This window comes from Phacochoerus africanus, chromosome 3 (genome assembly GCF_016906955.1).
Source record: "Phacochoerus africanus isolate WHEZ1 chromosome 3, ROS_Pafr_v1, whole genome shotgun sequence".
NCBI lineage: Eukaryota > Metazoa > Chordata > Mammalia > Artiodactyla > Suidae > Phacochoerus > Phacochoerus africanus.
The window spans coordinates 48,799,968-48,818,691 of record NC_062546.1 but is presented as its reverse complement, the minus strand read 5'-3'; the positions used below and the strand labels follow the sequence as shown (position 1 = coordinate 48,818,691).

General features: G+C 42.9%; 2 protein-coding genes and 1 pseudogene across 7 annotated transcripts in view; 2 read left to right on the top strand and 1 right to left on the bottom strand.

Moving 5' to 3' along the window:
* CHGB (chromogranin B) overlaps positions 1-18,724 on the top strand; it is a 147,010-nt gene that overhangs the window by 39,332 nt on the left and 88,954 nt on the right.
* The window catches only part of SHLD1 (shieldin complex subunit 1), a 113,348-nt gene that overhangs the window by 48,483 nt on the left and 46,141 nt on the right, over positions 1-18,724 (top strand). The window lies entirely within an intron of this gene.
* On the bottom strand, positions 1,450-3,026 carry LOC125122331 (thioredoxin reductase-like selenoprotein T; annotated as a pseudogene).

Here is an 18,724-nt window from a genome sequence, read left to right as displayed (position 1 = left end):
GTCTAAAATCAGGAAAATTGGGAGTTCCGGTTGTGGCACAGTGGAAACAAATCCAGCTAGTATCTATGAGGATGCAGGTTTGATCCCCAGCCTTGCTCAGTGGGTCAGGAATCCAGCGTTGCCATGAACTGTGGTGTAGGCTGACAGCTGTAGCTCCGATTCCACCCTGTAGCCTGGGAAATCCATATGCCACAGGTGCGGCCCTAAAAAGCAGAAACAAATCAATAAATAAAATCAGGAAGATTGAGCCACTGGTATCAGCTAGGTCCACATCTTCATTTCACAGATGAGGAACCCAAGCTCCAGAAAATGCAAGAGTACCATAGCAAGTTAGTGGCAGAAGTGGATCTGGAACTTATTCTCCTGATTTGATTCCTAGTGCATACTTTTTCTGTGGTATCACATTTTACTCAAGAACCAATATTATGATTAAAATGCTTGACAACATAAAGGGCCAGTTTACAAACTATCACACATCTTCCTATTTCTTACCTCATGGTGTTCTTGTTTTTCTTTAAAACTTTGAGGATATTTATAATAGCAACTTTCAAGTTCTTGTCTGCTCATTCCATCATCTCTATCCTTTCAAGATCTGTTTCTTTTCTTTTTTTTTTTTTTAAACTTCCATCTGCTTCATTTTTTATTGAGCTAAATATGAAAGCCTGGTTAATCAACTCATTAAATTGGTCAAAGCAGGACCCCTGAAACTACAAAACATGGCCTTTTAGTAGTTCTCTGGTAATCGCACGCACATACACAGAAATTGGTAGAGTACTCTGGGTATAAGATTTGTACTAACCTTGTACCCAGAGTACCATAATCTGGGTATTATGTACCCAGATTATAATCTTGTATTAGGGTGTTGTTCACAATCAGCAGTATTTTTAAAACTATATAAATTGGACATGACCAAATTAGAGAGATCTGATAAAACTTTTATAAAGTATTTGAGAACTTCAGCCTACACTCCCAAAAAGATCAACGTTAAGCTATAAAAAAGAAAAATTCATATAAAATCACAATAGATTTAACAGACATCTTTGAAAAAAAAATCAAATTATAACTCAGCTTTCTTTCTTTCTTTTTTCTTTTTTGGCCACACCTGGGACATATAGAAGTACCCAGGCCAGGGATCAAACCCAAGCTGCTATAGTGACAGAACTGGATCCTTAACCCATTGCCCCACAAGAGAACTCTTTTAACTCAATTTTCTACTTTTTCATATAACCAAGAAAAAAAAGATGGAAGTAGTAATATCTGCATTAAAACAAAAACAAAACAAACTATTAACTGAGTGGATTAGGGGAATTAAAAAAAAAAAAAGCTATGCAGTATTATTGCACTCCACGAATGTGCAGAATTCTAAAATGTGCCAGCTATGAAAAACTGTCTTGCCTTGAGGTTTTCCAAGAGGTTCAGTGTGCCTGCCAAGAGAGCATCTGGTCTGTACTAACATAGCTTGCTGTCTTCAGTACAGGCCTTCATAATGTCAGTTACACGCTCTTGTAAAATTCCCTTAATGTAAAAAGAGTTTTCAGTACTGATACGTGTGATTGAATCCAACTGCTCGCTGAGTTTAATTTTATTGTCAAGAATTTGAACAGAGCACCCACTGTGGCACAACAGGATCAGCAGTGTATTGGGAGTTCTGGGACGCAGGTTCAATCCCCAGCTGGGCACAGTGGGTTAAGGATCCAGCTGCAGCTTAGGTTCGAGACTGCAGCTCGGATCTGACCCCTGGCTGGGGAGCTCCCTATGCCACAGGGCAGCCAAAAAAAGAGAGAGAATTTAGGAAGTTCCTATTGTGGCTCTGTAGTGACAAACCCGACTAGTATCCATGAGGATGTAGGTTCAATCCTTGGCTTGCTCAGTGGGTTAAGGATCCGGTGTTGCCATGAGCTGTGGCGTAGGTTGCAGACCCAACTTGGATCCCGAGTTGCTGCGGCTGTGGCGTAGACTGGCAGCTGCAGCTCCGATTTGACCCCTAGCCTGGGAACTTCCATATGCCAGCAGGTGCGGCCCTAAACAAAAACAAACAAACAGAATTTGAACAAGCTGTACATAGATGGAAGGTGACCAGATTCCAGCTTAGACCACACAGGTACCCTCACTCAAAATTATCTCAAATGCATCTGTTGACCTACACTGGTTCTAAGTCATGTTGCTCAAGAAGACCATTGGGAGTTTTCTGCTGGTGCAGCAGGTTAAACTACTATGGCTTGGGTTGCCGTTGTGGCACGAGTTCAATCTCTGGCCCAGGAACTTCCATATGCCTTGAGTGTGACCAAAAAAGAAAAAAGAGAGAGAGAGTTCCTGTTGTGGCTCAGAGGGTTAAGAACCCAACTAGCATCCATGAGGATGCAGGTTCGATCCCTGGCCTTGCTCAGTGGGTTAAGGGTCTGGCATTGCTGTGAGCTGTGGTGTGGGTTGCAGGTGCAGCTTAGATCTGGCATTGCTGTGGCTGTGGTGTAGGCCAGCAGCTGTAGCTCCATTCAACCCCTAGCCTGGAAACTTCCATATGCCACAGCTGTGGCAGAAAAAAAAAAAAAAAAAAAAGAGAGAGAGAGAGAGGGAGAGAGACCCTCATCCATGCATAGACCTTATTTTCTTAAAAAAATATGGGGAAAAAAAAGGAGACCATCATCTATGCATCAACTTTATTTTCTTGGCCCCACTGCCAGTACTGCCAGATACTAGGAGCTTGCCTACAGAAGAAGCAAAAGAATCCTTGCCAACAATTATTAAACCTATTAATACTAGCTCGAAAACTGGCAGGGAAAATGCTGTGTCTTTATATTGGTTGAGAAATAATTCTCCTTCAATGCAGATATCTGGGTACCGCTGGCTGGTGACCTGCACATATTCCTCAGACACCCACCTCTAACCTCAGGAAACACAAACCTAGAACTTGAGCCGCAGCCCTGTGGCACACTGCATCTTAATCTCTTGCTAGGCACACTGCCCAGGTTGGCCAAGACCTCCTTCCAGACAACTGCTGACATTGCCACTGCCATCAGGAGAAGTAGCAGAAGGTGTCTCTCTCTCTCTCTCTCTCTCTCTCTCTCTCTCTCTCTCTTCTCTCTCCTCTCTCTCTCTCTCTCTCTCTCTCTCTCGGCAGTGCTCGAGGCTTGCAGAAATTCCTGGGCCAGGGAGTGAACCTACACCACAGCAGTGACAATGCTAGATCCTTAACTGCTAGGCCACCAGGGAACTTCAGAAGTCTCATCTTAAGTGAGCGAGCCACTTCAGCCACCCTGACACTGAGTCAAGATCTATTTCTTTCCTTCCTTCCTTTCTTTCTTTCCTTTTCTTCTTTTTTAATGGAAGTTCCCAGGCTAGGGTCGAATCAGAGCTACAGCTGCCAGCCTGCACCACAGCCACAGCAACATGGGATCAAGCTGCATCTGAGACCTACACCACAGCTCACAGCAATGCTGGATCCTTAACCCACTGAGCAAGGCCAGGGGTCAAACCTATATCCTCATGGATACTAGTCAGATTCGTTTCTGCTGTACCACAGTGGGAACTCCCTGTTCTAGACATTTCGTCCTGTTTTTCTAGTTGTTTACAGCAGAAGGGCAAGCTTGGTACCAGTTATTCTGTCATTGCCAGAGATGTTGACTTAGATTTTTTTTTTCTATGATTGTTCTGTGGTAAGTAAAAACAGAGATGTTGTCCCCATTTTATAGGTTAGATGACACGGGGTTGCCAAGAGTGATTAAGAAGCTTGAGATCACATACTGAGCTGGTAGGATTGCAGGAACCTTGGCTCACATGGCCTGGCCCTGCCTCACTAAACTCGATCCCACCTGCAGATCTAAGCACACCAGTGGGCATTACTGGTTCCAGCTGGCAGAGACAAAAGCAATGGAAAAAAAGGCAGAGTAAAAAAGGAAGGTGGTAGAAGAATGAAGTAGGAAAGAGCTCTTCAACTGTGTTATCAGGAGAGAAATTGGAGGCCGCTGTGGTAATCCTAAAAGTTGTATCAGATATCACTCACTGTCACCCATAATAATCTGGAAATAATAGCCACCATTTCTCCTGCCCTTACCGTGCTGATAGCCTTCAGCGTATTATCTCACTTAACCTTCATTCTCTACCTAAAGAGGACACTATGATCCCTGTTTTGTAGATTAGGAAACTGAGGCTCAGAAAGACAAAATTACCTGCCCAGAGATACAGCTGATATTGCAGCAGGGCTGAGATTTGAACCTGAACCTGCAGGCTCCAAAGCGTGTGCTCTCCCTCGTCACCCGCAGTGGGTGCCTTTCCCTGACTGTTTTTCTTTCGTTGACCTGCCTCATATTTTTCCCCCTTTCACCTCATTCCACGCCTTTAGGAGTCCCATTTATTTTCTCCCAATTTTAAAAGCAATACATGCTCATTTTAGGAGAATTTGAAAATATGGAACATTGGAAGGAAAAAAAGTGTCTATACTCTTACCCTTGTCCATTATTTATACTCTTACCCTTATCCATAATTTTCAGTCCCAAACTTTGCTGATTAACTCTAATGCTCATCTTTGTAACAGCTTTGTACATGTGCTTTCATCACGTGTAATAAGTACTCAGTGAATGCTTATTGATTTCAGACACCCTAGGAACTCAATAGAATGTTTAAAACAGTACATAATTTGCTAAGAATGTCACACATTTATGTTTATGCCTCAAAAATTACTGGAGGAGTTCCTGTCGTGGCTCAGCGGAAACGAATCTGACTAGTATCCATGAGGACGCAGGTTTGATCCTTGACTTCACTCAGAGAGTTAAGGATCCTCGGTTGCCGTGAACTGTGCTGTAGGTCGAAGACGTGGCTCAGATTCCAAGTTGCTGTGGCTGTGGTGTTGGCCAGCTGCTGTAGTTTGGATTCAACTGCTAGCCTGGGAATCTCCATATGTGGCCCTAAAAAGACAAAAACAAAAAACAAAAAAAACCACAAAAACAAAAGAATTACTGGATTCCAGTGGACACACATGGGGACTTGATAGTCTTTTCAGAGCTGCAGGTCTATACCATGTTAATTTTCATGGCCCTCATAGCTCCTTGTACCACGTTATACCCATAGGCACTCAACAGATACCCTTTGACCCACAGGCTTTCAGAGAGGGCAGGTAAATCCACTGCATTTATTCACCAGCTCTTGAGTGAGCAGGCACTGTGCTAGCTGCTGGGGAAATGTGTGATCTAGACAGGCTCTGCTGTCTTGGAATTTACCCTTCAGTGACTGAAAACCCAAGAAACCTGCCTCTGAAATGTTCAGATGAGAGGACATTTTTCCACAGTGGTATTTCTATCAGCCGACTCAGAGTTATTGGTCATGGATAGGTTTAAAAAAGAATGGTTGTGAAAGTCCAGGTAAAGTTCATAAGATAAAGAAGGGAAAATGTGACTTTGGGCTGATATTAAATGGCCACTTAGCCTGCTGCCATACCGTCTCACAGGGGAAAGGTTTTATTTATGTCTCTTTTGTCTTGTCTTTTCATCTCCAGGTTTGATGTATAAGCTTTAGCCTGGGCATTTGATTTACAGCGTTCTGGACAAAGAGCCCAGGAATGACAAAGCCAGCTGTCTGAGAGCTGCACAGGGGATTTCAGAGGCTGGGTCAGGGGGAGCCTGCCGGGAGGCAGCACCCCGAATACCCCATAAAATAAAGCGTTTCCCAGACCTACTTTGAAACACACAGTTAGCTCGGGTATCAGACATTCTGGCAACAATCTGTAGTCCTTTGAATCATCTTTTTCTATCTGAGTTTAATCAACTGGGAAAATAAAAAAATTATGGATCCATCAATTATAAATATAGTCAGTAAGGGGCATTAACATTATGTGGAGGTCCCTGACCAAGATTTTTTTAACCTCTAAATACATTTTGGTACAAACTTTGTTGCAGCATACTGGCATTGAGGATGGCAAGTTCAGTTCCCTGTTAGGATTGGTAACAAATTACCCCAAAACTTAATGGCGTAAAACATTAAACATTATCTCAGTTTCCAGAGGTCAAAATCTGGGAGTAGCTTGGTTGGGGGCCTCTGGCTCAAGGTCTTTCATGAGGTTGCAGTTAAGCCACAGCCTTGACTGGAGGTGGAGAATCTGCTGAGAAGATTCACTCATGTGGCTCCTGGCTGGAGTTTTCAGGTTCCAGGTGGCTCCTCCGCAGGGCTGCTGAGTGTCCTCCAGACATGGCAGGTGACTTCCCCTCAAGTGAGTTGAGAGAAGTGGGGATTGGGGGTGGAGGCTCAAAATAGAAGCCATGGTGCCTTTTATAACCTAGTCTCAAAGCAAAGGGCAATCACTTCTGCCATATTCTATGGGTAGGACAGGCCCACCCTGCCACAGTGTGGAAGGAGGCTCTTTAAGAGTATAAATACTAGGAGTGGAGTTCCCATTGTGGCGCAGTGGTTAACAAATCTGACTAGGAACCATGAGGTTGCGGGTTCGGTCCCTGGCCTTGCTCAGTGGGTTAAGGCTCTGGCGTTGCAGTGAGCTGTGGTGTAGGTCGCAGGCACGGCTCGGATCCCTCGTTGCTGTGGCTCTGGCGTAGGCTGGTGGCTACAGCTCCAATTCTACCCCTAGCCTGGGAATCTCCATATGCCATGGGGGCAGCCCAAGAAATGGCAAAAAGATTAAAAAAAAAAAAAAAGAGTGTAAATACTAGGAGTTCTCTTTGTGGCTCAGCTGTTAACAAATCAGACTAGGATCCATGAAGAAGCCAAGGTTCGATCCCTGGCCTCGATCAATGGGTTGAGGATCCAGTGTTGCTGTGAGCTGTGGTGTAGGTCAAAGATGTGGCTCAGATCCTGAGTTGCTGTGGCTATGGCATAGACCAGCAGCTGTAGCTCTAATTTGATCCCTGGCCTGGATACTTCCATATGCTGCGGGTGTGGCCCTAAAAAGCAAAAAAAAAAGAGTGTAAATACCAGGAGATGGGGATCCTTAGGGGTTTTCCTGGAATCTTGGCCACCACATTGGTCAGGTGAAATTCACCTGGAAGTCTGTCATGTTGGGTCTAGTGAACTGATATTTGCTGGTATTTACTTTATTGATATAAAATGAAAACTCAGAGCTATGGGGCTGTGCCTGTGTATGTCCCTAAATCCAGGCAATGAGGCCAATTGTATAGTTCCTTATCATATGGCGGGGCCAAAGAGCTGACCCCAGGAGGCAGGGATTGATCACCAAGAGGGCTTTTGGGTTTGGATGAATAAATCTCAACCTTTACAAGACCAGGGGTCCAGTACCAGGGAAAAGTGCCTGTGTCCACTGAAGGGGCCACTGGCCAGGCACACACAACAGGTAGGAAATCTGAAGAGAGAACCTTTTTTCAGCAGAACATCCTGAAACACCTCCTCAAAGCAGTCTGCGTCTCTTAGTCCTCATTTTCCAAAAAGGGGAAGAAGAGAGATCCTGTGCCAGGCTGCTGTAGAGCCCTTTCTCTCTTCGCCCCCATATGAGACCCCGGGTCTGGTCCTGAGCACGTCACACACTTACTCTAGAACTTAAATTCCTCAATGGTACGGGTGGACTAGAAAGAAAGGTGATCAGCACAGGCCTTCCTCCCAGCTCAGTCATGTTTCCACTGCTGTTTCACCAGGAATTGATCCACTGAAAAGTTACCTGGGCATTCAAATGTGAAAGCTACTGGTTTCCAAATGACCAGGAGCCAGCCAATCTGGCAGTACCCTAGTTTCTACAGTAATAAATAGATGGTATTACCAAAGCCCCCAGCTATTCTGAGTGTGTGCAAATGATTTTGTTTCCATTCATTGCTGCTTCTCAAGAGGCTTGTGCTTGTTACTAGGGTAATATGTTATCATTGTAAAATATAGACAAGCTTGAAGAAAGCTTAGAAAGAAGAAATTCTAGGATGAGAAGGGTAGAAAGAAGTTAGGATGGTCTTCAAATACATTTAATGACTTATTTTCTTATAACTTTTTACCATCAATTATGGTTGCTGTACATGGGGGTTTGCTGTTTTCACTTTTGCATGTTTACTGTTCGTTTGAATATTTCAAATATTTTTAAAAGCATTTATTTTTATTTTTTTTTTCTGCTGTACAGCATGGGAACCAAGTTACACTTAATGTATACATTTTTTCCCACCCTTTGTTCTATTGCAATATAAGTATCTAGACATAGTTCTCAATGCTACTCAGCAGAATCTCATTGTAAATCCATTCCAAGGACAATAGTTTACATCTGATACCCCAAGCTCCCCATCCCTCCCACTCCCTCCCTCTCCCCCTGGGCATCCACAAGTCTATTCTCCAAGTCCATGATTTTCTTTTCTGTGGAAATGTTCATTTGTGCTGTATATTAGATTCCAGTTCAAAGTGATATCATATGGTATTTGTCTTTCTGACTCATTTCACTCAGTATGAGAGTCTCTAGTTCCATCCATGTTGCTGCACATGGCATTATTTTGCTCTTTTTTATGGTTGAGTAGTATTCCATTGTGTATATATACCACATCTTCCTAATCCAATCATCTGTTGATGGACATTTGGGTTGTTTCCATGTCTGGCTATTGTGAATAGTGCTGCAATGAACATGCAGGTGCACGTGTCTCTTTTAAGTAGAGTTTTGTCCGGATATGTGCCCAAGAGTGGGATTACGGGGTCATATGGTAGTGCTATGTATAGATTTCTAAGGTATCTCCAAACTGTTCTCCATAGTGGCTGTACCAGCTTCCATTTCCACCAGCAGTGCAGGAGGGTTCCCTTTTCTCCACAGCCCCTGCAGCACTTGTTATTTGTGGACTTAGTAATGATGGCCATTCTGACTGGTGTGAGGTGGTGGTATCTCATGGTAGTTTTGATTTGCATTTCTCTTATAATCAGAGATGTTGAACATTTTTTCATGTGTAAAAGCAATTTTTTTAAAAAGCAGTGTTTTAAAAAATTTTTAAAGCAATGCTTGTCTAAAAAGCATTTTTTTTAAAGCAATGCTGCGAAGAAGACAGTCTCCTTTTTAAAATCTGGAGATAATCCTTAGTATCATTACCGTTTTTGTAATTTACTTGTAGCTTTTTTTTTTAAGCAAATAAGGATCATTTTCTATGTATAAGTTTTCGTACCTTTTTTTTTTTTAACTGTGTTGAATAGATGCCTAGAAGGTGGAATTGCTGCATCAAAGGGCATCTACATTTCCAAATTTGTTACATAAGTGCTGATAACACTCCAAAAAGGCTGTACCAGAAATGTCTGAGAATATCTGTTTTCCCACATCCTTGCTGACAGGATTCCAAATAACTCATTGCTCTAATTTGCATTTGATTATTAGTAAGGTTTGGGCATCACCCTGTATAATTTTCTTAGACATTTTAATTTATTCTCCTGTGAATTATCTGTCCATATCATTGGCTCTCTTTTTTCATTTTTAGAAATTTATGGAAGTATAGTGGATTTGCAATGTTCTGTTAATTTCTGCTGTATAGCAAAGCAATTCATACACACACATACATATACATTCTTTTTCAGATTCATTGCTCATGTAGGTTATCATAGAATATTGAGTAGAGCTCCCTGGGCTATGCAGCAGGTTCCTCTTGACCATCCATTCCATATACATTTGTGTGCATGTAATCATTGTATCTTTTTTATTGGGATATTTGCTTTTCTAAAAAAATATACCCTCCCCCCATATTTTCCTATTGAAAATATTCTACCACATTTGCTTCACCATTCTCTCTCTATATATATATTTCTCTTAGTCATTTGAGAGTAAGTGAATATATGTTGGTCCTTTACACATAAATACTTTAGGCCAGTGTGTATTTCCTAAAAAGGGACATTCTTTTTTTTTTTTTAAGTTTCCTGTGCTATATAGTATAACCTTGTTGTTTACCTATTTTATTTTTTTTAATTTTTTAAAATTTAAAATATAGTTGATTTACAATGTTCTGTCAATTTCTGCCATACATCAAAGTGACCCAGTCATACATACATATAGTGTCCTTTTTTCTCATATTATCTTCCATCATGTCTATCACAAGTGACTGGATATGAGTTCTTGTGCTATATGGCAGGACCTCATTGCTTATCCATTCTAAATGTGATAGTTTGCATCTACTATCCCCAAACTCCCAGTCCATCCCACTCACTCCCTCTCCCTCCCCCTTGGCAGCCACAAGTCTGTTCTCCATGTCTGTGAGTCTGTTTCTGTTTTGCAAATAAGTTCATTTGTGCCATATTTTAGATTCTACGTATAAGTGATATCATATGGTATTTGTCTTTCTGACTTACTTCACTTAGTATGAGAATCTCTAGTTTCATCCATGTTGCTGCAAATGGCATTATTTCATTCTTTTTATGGCTGGGTAGTATTCCATTGTGTGTTATGTACCACATCTTCTTTATCTGTTCCTCCATTGATGGACATTTAGGTTGTTTCCATGTCTTGGCTATTGTGAATAGTGCTGCTATGAACATATGGGTGCATGTATCTTTTTGAATTGTAGTTATGTCTGGATATATCCCCAGGAGTGGGATTACTTGATCATATTGTAGTTCTGTATTTAGTTTTCTGAGGAACCTCCATACTCTTTTGGGGTTGTGGGGGCATTCTCTTATATAACTACAGTACAACTATCAATAAGAAAAATCAACATTTATACAGGGCTATTGTCTAGTCCATAGAACTGATTCTTTTTTTTTTTTTTTTTTTTTAGCCACACCTGAGGCATGTGGAAATTCCTGGGCCAGGATCTGAACTTGTATCACAGCAATGACCTGAGCTGCTATAGTGACAATGTCAGATCCTTAACTCCCTGCACTACAAGGAAACTCCAGCCTGATTCAATTTTGCGAGTTGTCTATTTATAGACATTATACTCTGAGCCTTTTCTGATATCATTTAAGTTCAAAATATCATTCTAAATGGCTGAGAAACATTTCATCATATAGATATGTCATAATTTATTAACCATTTTTTGCTGCCTATTATTATTTTTACTACCAATAATGCCACTGTGTACATCAGTGTTCCATGTGTTTTGTGTTGCATCTGGCTGACACACCAGCAGTAGCAGCTCTGAGAATGAGCATGTTTATGGTGTGTGCTGGGGGAGATGCAGCTCAACTGTACCGATCCCTTTAAGTGATATCCAGACTGACAGAGTTCCCATCGTGGTGCAGCGGAAAGGAATCCAACTAGGAGCCATGAGGTTTCGGGTTCAATCCCTGGTCTCGCTCAGTGGGTTAAGGATCTGGCATTGCCGTGAGCTGTGGTGTAGCTCACAGACATGGCTCGGATCTGGTGTGGCTGTGGCTTTGGCATAGGCCAGCAGCTGCAGCTCCAATTAGACCCCCAGCCTGGGAACCTCCATATGCCGTGGGTGCGGCCCTCAAAAAGACAAAAAAAAAATGATATCCAGACTGACCTCTTCCATCCTCTCCCCCACGTTTTCTCCTTCCAGCTCCTCCTGCTTCTGATTGTAGAATCACTTCTGATTTCTGCTAGGAAACTCACTTTTTTTTCCTTTTTTTTTAGGGCCACACTTTCGGCATATGGACCTTCCCAGGCTAAGGGTCGAATCAGGTAGTATCCTCATGGATACTAGCTGGGCTCATTACCACTGAGCCACAATGGGAACTTCCCAGGAAACCCTCTATTGCATGCCATTTTCTAGCATCTTTGAGTTTTATGCTTTATTTTGCCCATTCATTGTGCTATGTATCTTCTGGACACGCCTCCCAGTTGTTGTCTGTTGGTGATCCCTCCTGGCCTTCCAGCCTGCAGTGGCTGGATACTATGCACTTAGATAATCTGAGCCTGGCTGCTCTTTCTTTGGAATAGACTTTTGACAATTAAATTACAATGTCAAAAGCATATGAGTCCCATGACCCTCTGGAAAAATGATAGCTTATCCTCCATCCAGCAAGCTGGGAGGCGGCTGTTCTTCCTGCATTCTGGATAACACTCTCCTGTTTCACAGCTGTATGTGCCCACCTGGTGGCATCACCAAGGATACATTATAGGCACAAAGTATCATCTCATTGTTTTAATTCCCATTTCTTTGCCATGAAATGCAGTTTTTTTTTAATTTGTGGTAAAATACACATAAAATTTACCATAATAACCATTTTTTAAAAAAATGTACAGCTGGAGTTCCCATCATTTGTCAGTAGTTAATGAATCCAACTAGGAACCATGAGGTTGTGGGTTCGATCCCTGGCCTCGCTCAGTGGGTTAAGGATCCGGCGTTGCTGTGAGCTATAGTGTAGGTCGGTGGCTACAGCTCTTATTGGACCCCTAGCCTGGAAACCTCCATATGCCACGGCGCAGTCCTAAACAGACCAAAAATACATACATACATACATAAAATAAAAATGTACAATACAGCTCAGTGGCAATACATACATTCATTCACTCTGTTGTTTCATCACCGCCATCCATCTCCAGAACATTTTCCATCTCCCCAAACTGAAACGCTATATTCACTAAACACTAACTCCCTATTTCCCTCACCCCAGCCCTGGCAACCACCATTCTGCTTTCTGCCTCTATAGATAAAATGCAATATTTTTTTCATATGGATTGGCCATTCGCATTTTTTACCTATGATTTCTTTGTAAATATCCTTAGCTTATTTTCCTTATTAGAACATTTGTGTTTTTCTCACTGAGTAGGAAAGGTTCACTAGGGAAATTGAGAGCAAATAAACCAAGAGTTTTTAATTTTTTAAGTGTTGTTGAAGGATTAGTAGTTTTTCTCTGCCTGGTCTTGATTCCTTAGAGATTTGCCTTTTTTGCCCTCTCTTGGATGCTCAGTCAGGTTCTCCCAACTATTTCCTCTCCTTAGAAATGGACTCAGCATTTTTTTTTTTTACAGCCTTATTGAAGAATAAGCGACGGTAATATAATTGTGTATATTAAAGTGTCCAATGTGATGATTTGATATATATTGTGAAATGATTACCAAGATTAAAATAATTAACATATTCACCACATCACAGATTTAAGTTGTGTGTGTATGGTTAAGATTGCTTAAAACAGGGAGTTCCCATCGTGGCGCAGTGGTTAACGAATCCGACTAGGAACCATGAGGTTGTGGGTTCGGTCCCTGCCCTTGCTCAGTGGGTTAAGGATCCGGTGTTGCCGTGAGCTGTGGTGTAGGTTGCAGAAGCAGCTCGGATCCCGCGTTGCTGTGGCTCTGGCATAGGCCGGTGGCTACAGCTCCGATTCAACCCCTAGCCTGGGAACCTCCATATGCCGCGGGAGCGGCCCAAGAAATAGGTAAAAAAAAAAAAGACAAAAATTTTAAAAAAAAGATTGCCTAAAATTAAAAAAAAAGTCTTAAGCTTATTGTGCAGTTATAATTATACAGTTATAAAACCAAAGCAATAAATAACAAAAGTAAAAAATTAAGAGCATTGGAACTCCCAGGAAACCCTCTATTGCATGCCATTTTCTAGCACTGTAGCTCAGTGGGTTAGTGACCCAACATGGTCCCTGCAAGGATGTGGGTTTGGTTCCTGGCCTCACTCAGTGGGTTAAGTGTCTGGCATTGCCCCAAGCTGCAGTGTAGATCACAGCTGCAGTTCTGATTCAACCCCTAGCCTAGGGACTTCCATATGCCACAAGTTCAGACATTAAAAAAGAAAAAAAATTATCAGCATTAATTTAAATGTTATACATTATATTGTTTTGCTGAAACTAAATTGTAGCTCAGTTTACAACAAGAGTCAACTCCACAGTGGGAATCAATCACCAAAATGGGTTCAGCAGTTCTCACTCGGGAGCTGGGCTGCCCAGGGGTCTTAGGCGCCCCCATCCGTCCAGCCTGAGGCTGCTTGTTTTCAGAGTCTAGAGGAAGCAGGGTCCTTTCTGCCCCCATTAAGGATCACCCTATGAACCATTAACCTTCCTTCTTGCTCCTCATTTTACTGAGAAAATTCAAACAACAGAAAAAGAATTTTCTCATCTCCCTGCCACCTGCCTCTGTCCCCAGATGGCCCTGTCTGTTACAGTGAGTAATTGTCTGTGCTCCTATTTAAGGTCGTTCCCTCCACTCTGTGCAATTCCCATCTCTCTCCTAGTCACGAACATCTCACCTCCAATTATCTCCTCTCTCCTACATTATTGATTTTTCCCCTCCTGACTGGCTCATTCTTTGCAGCACAAAATCTCTCATCTTTAAAAAAAAAAAAAAAAAAGAAAAGAAAGAAAAGAAATCCTTCCTTGACTGGGTATTGCTCTTCCGCTACTGCCCCATTTCTCTGCTCCTTTTTATAGCAAAGGGCTGTGAAAGATGAGTCTAGCTTGTCTGACCCGCTCTCTCCATTCTTCCTGATTTCTCTCCAACCCACTCAGTCAGGCTTTTGCCTCCCCTCCCTCCACAACCCACCCCACACCACTGCTATTGCTTCGTATTTAACCAAACAGCACGGCACGTTTGACACAACTGATCGCCCCCTTCCTGGAAGCCAAGTGAAGAACAGGCTTCCAGGATGCCCCTTCCCCTTGCTTTTCCTCACACCTCACTGGCTTCTCTTGCTCAGCTTCTTTCATTGGGTTCTGGCTTCTGTAACTGACCTCCAACCCCTGGAGCACCTCAGGCTCAGCCCTCGGGCCTCTTTGAGCTCACCCTCTGCCCAATCCCTCGGTGATCTTTTAGCTCCTCTGGTGCCCGCTCTCCCTGAGCCTCAGACTTGTATAGTCAGCTCCCCTGCTCAGGAGGGTTCTCTGCAGCCCCATCTTTACTGTGCATGAAACCCCACCTGAGGATGTGCAGGAAGAACAGAATAGGCAGAGGCACGCAGTGAGCAACTCTCACTGGACACCCACTGTGTGGCTGCAGGCCCCTGGCAACGTTTCTAAGAGCTCCTTACTGGATTCCTCATTACAACCTCTAAGCCCACGGTGCAAATGAAAAATAGGCAAGTCTGACTAAGGAGGATTTTCCCTTCCTCTCTTCCTCCCTAAGGAAAGGAATTCATTGCTGTCGGAGTTATTTAAGATCATGAGTTAAAAAGTTCCTGTTGTGGCCCAGCCAGTTAAGGACCCGACGTTGTCTCTATGAGGATGGGGGTTCGATCCCTGGCCTCGCTCAGTGGGTTAAGGATCTGGTGTTGCTGGGCTGTGGCTTAGGCCTGCAGCTGCAGCTCAGATTCGACCCCTGACCCGGGAACTTCCCTAAGCCGCAGGTGCGGCAGTAAAAAAGATTTTAAAAAATAAATTAAGATAGTGAGTTAAGATGATGAGATACCGTTGAAAAGAAGTCAGGGACACACCAGGCTATAGTTATATATCACAACACTCCTGATTGCCAGAGCACTGCTGATTTCATTATCTTATCTGCTGCAGGAGACCCTAAACAAACATTATTGATCAGTATTTTCCTTTCAGTATAAGTTTTCGTTCTTACTGAATTCAGTTTCTGGTTATTATGCATCTGAGTGTGTGGGAAGCATGGTTTGCGTTTCCTGGACTACTGGGCATTTTGATGTGAGCACCATGGGAGGGAGCCCTGGGCCTGGAGGAAGGAAGCAGCTGCCCAGGGAGCACAGTTCACCGGGTTGCACTCTGTGAGTAGCCTGTGGCCACCTGACATCCAGATCTTTTCTTTATCTTCATTGGTTGCGAACTTGCCTGAAGGCTATTTTTTTGTGCTGTTCAGGTTTTGCTTTTAGTTAGTCTGTGATCCAGTAAGTCATTTCTTCTTTTTAGACGGTAACAAAATATAATTAAGCTCTTCATTGCGGAAGCTCCTACCGGAAAAGGAAAAGACCTATCTAGTCTTATCTAGTCTTATCTAGTCTTATCTGCTCTAACCACAGTCCTCCTTTTCCCATACTGAAATAATCATGTAAGTCTTTTGATAATGGGAGGTTTCTTAGGAACATAAAATAATTACAGTTTTATGGAGGACTTGACTACAATTTATTTGGACATGGTCTTTTAATTAATTGATTTATTTATTTATTAGATTTCTGCTGCCTGATACCATCTGATACAAGATTCTGCATTTTCTCTGAGGCAGTTTGTATAGGTTTTCTTCAAGTAGCTTTCCTTCAGCAGTCTACACAGATGGCCTACCTGAGAGTTGTTCTCCCCACTGCCTTTCCTCCTCCAAGATCATGAATTCTAAAGTTCCCTTCTTTGCCCCAGCCAGAGCTGTCAGTCTAACACAGAGGTTGAGAACATGGCTCTGGTACTAGCCATCCCTGGGTTTAAATCCAAGCTTCACCACCTACTAGCCTGGGACCTTGAGCAAGTCGCTCAGCCTCTGTGTGCCTCAGTTTCCTCATCCATTAAATGGTTGCCTCATAAGGAAGCTGTGAGAGTTAAGTGAGTTTACAGAGTTAACAGAGTCTGTGATATAGTGCCTGGCAGAGGGCAGGTTTCATGTAAATGCTTCAGGCTATGACTAGTCTGGCAGTGCACCTCCCCCCACCCCACTCTTCACTGTTGTCATGACCTGTCCCTTGTCCCCTCCTTCTCCCACAAGTATCTCCCTCTCTACATTTGCCACTAATGCCTTCGTCATCCAATGCCCAATTTCCTTGCTGCATGACTGCATCAGCTCAGGTCCTGGTTGGGAACAGATAACACAGTCCAACCGGATAATTTGAGGAAAGCCTAATAAAGAGATTATGTACAAAGGTATGAGCAGGTGTGAGGAAACCAGGAGGGAAAGCAGGGCTGGGGCCTGAGCAAGTGTGCTCATAGGAACTGTCTTGAGTGGGCTGCGTGATGGGAGTTATGAGCTTGGAGGAAGGATGCTGCCTGCCATGGCAACCACCCAGGAAGGGAGCCAGGGATGCAGTCCCACCTCACCCTTCTCCATCCTTGCATCTCCTGCCAGGCCTCTCTTTGGTTCCCAATTCCAAGACAGAGGGCAAGGGTGCCTATCTGTGCGGTGGTCAGCCTCCCAGGGCAGAGCAGGATGGAGCCAGGAAGAAGTGTATCTAGACAAGAGAATAGACAGAAAATGTCTGCATAATGCCCCGAGGTACCCCTGATCTGCAGCCCCCACTCGGCCTTGAGTCACAGCCTGTTGCGGTCTGGTCCACACCCATCTCTCCACCCCTAGGCCCTCATGCCCATCGCTGTGGTACCCTCCACTGCTGCTTAGTCGGTCTCCAGGCTGCTCATCAAAAATGCCATGACCGGAGTTCTCTTCATAGCTCAGCGGAAACGAATCTGACTAGCATCCATGAGGACGCAGGTTTGATCCCTGGCCTTGCTCAGTGGGTTAAGGATCCGGTGTTGCTGTGAGCTGTGATGTGGGTCACAGACATGGCTCAGATCTGATGTTGCTGTAGCTGTGGTATAGGCTGGCAGCTGTAGCTCTAATTCAGTTCCTAGCCTGGGAACTTCCATGTGCTACAGGTGTGGCCCTAAAAAGACAAAAAAAAAAAAAAAAAGCCATGAACTTTGCACCTCTTTTCAGCTCTTCACGTCTATTCCCTTTCCCATGAATGCCCTTGCCTCCTTCTGTGCCTGGAGAAGTGCTGCGTCTTCATAGGATCCAGCCTGGATACCCTCGCTTTCGGCAGTTTTCCCCACCTCCAGTTAGATTTCCTTACAGCTTCACTGCCAGGCATTTCATTTTGTGGTCTGGAGGATTATTTGTGGGACTACTGCTTCCTCTGTAGACTTCATCATCCACTCTTTGAAGAGAGAGCACGCTCTACTCAACTCTGCATTCCTTTATGGTGTCTCCAAGTGGTTGGTATAAAAACAAGTACTCAAAAAAATTAATTGTATCAAAGTGACTAATGGAAAGATGCAATAAATATCACTTACCTGGCTACAGATGATGTTGGTTATGAATAGTGGAGTCAGCATATTTTACACTTGTTAATTCTATCACATATGTCACCCCCCTCCCTTCTCCCTGTAGTATCCAGATTTAGTTGTTGTCATATTCTCTGGGGGCACTCTGTGTCACTTACTAGAATTTATCTGTGGAGTTATTTTCCTTGTTTTTCATCCTCTTCTAGATCTTTAGCTCTATCTGTGTTCTTCATCACAGAATCTCTAGACTGTAGAACAGTGTTTGGTGTATAATTGATCCTTCATAAATGCCTGTTGAATGAATAAGCATATTGATCACAATATTCTTTGACATGTCATAACTTCGGGAGGCTGGCAAAGTGGGGATTCTATGTGCCATGAGGGCCCAAGTCATTCCTTACTCTTTTAAGGGGTCCTTTCTTTCTGACCCCACCCTCCCATCAGTACAGTGACACCCCCCCCTTTCTACTTGAATGGGAGCAGGTCTTGTACCAAGAAAAAATTCCCTTTTCTCCCAATCTCCATAGGGAATATAATATTGGAGGAATTTTTCAAATTATTCTCTTTCTCATTTCTCATCTTACTGTTTTTATTTTTAAAAACAAATAAACATTTTCTTTACCTGATGGTGCCAAGCAGAATATATTTGGTTATTATTTGGACCATTTCAAACCTCTTCAGTGATATTGAAAATGCATAAGCTTTATCAGGTCTTATAATTGAAAACTGGCATCATTTTACATTATTCACCATTGTAATAGTTTAACTAGATTTTATTATGAATGAATAGCTTCAGGGAGTTCTTTTTAAAGGTCACAAATGATGTTCGATAACCTGAAAAATATTACTTTTTGGAAATAGGAAGTAGCAACACAGCCCGGAAGGCTTAATTTATTTAAGCCCTACCATGCTCAATCATCTCTTCATCTGCTGGGTTTTGTTTGGTTTTGTTTTGGTTTTAGGTTTAATATTCTGGAAAAAAAAATGT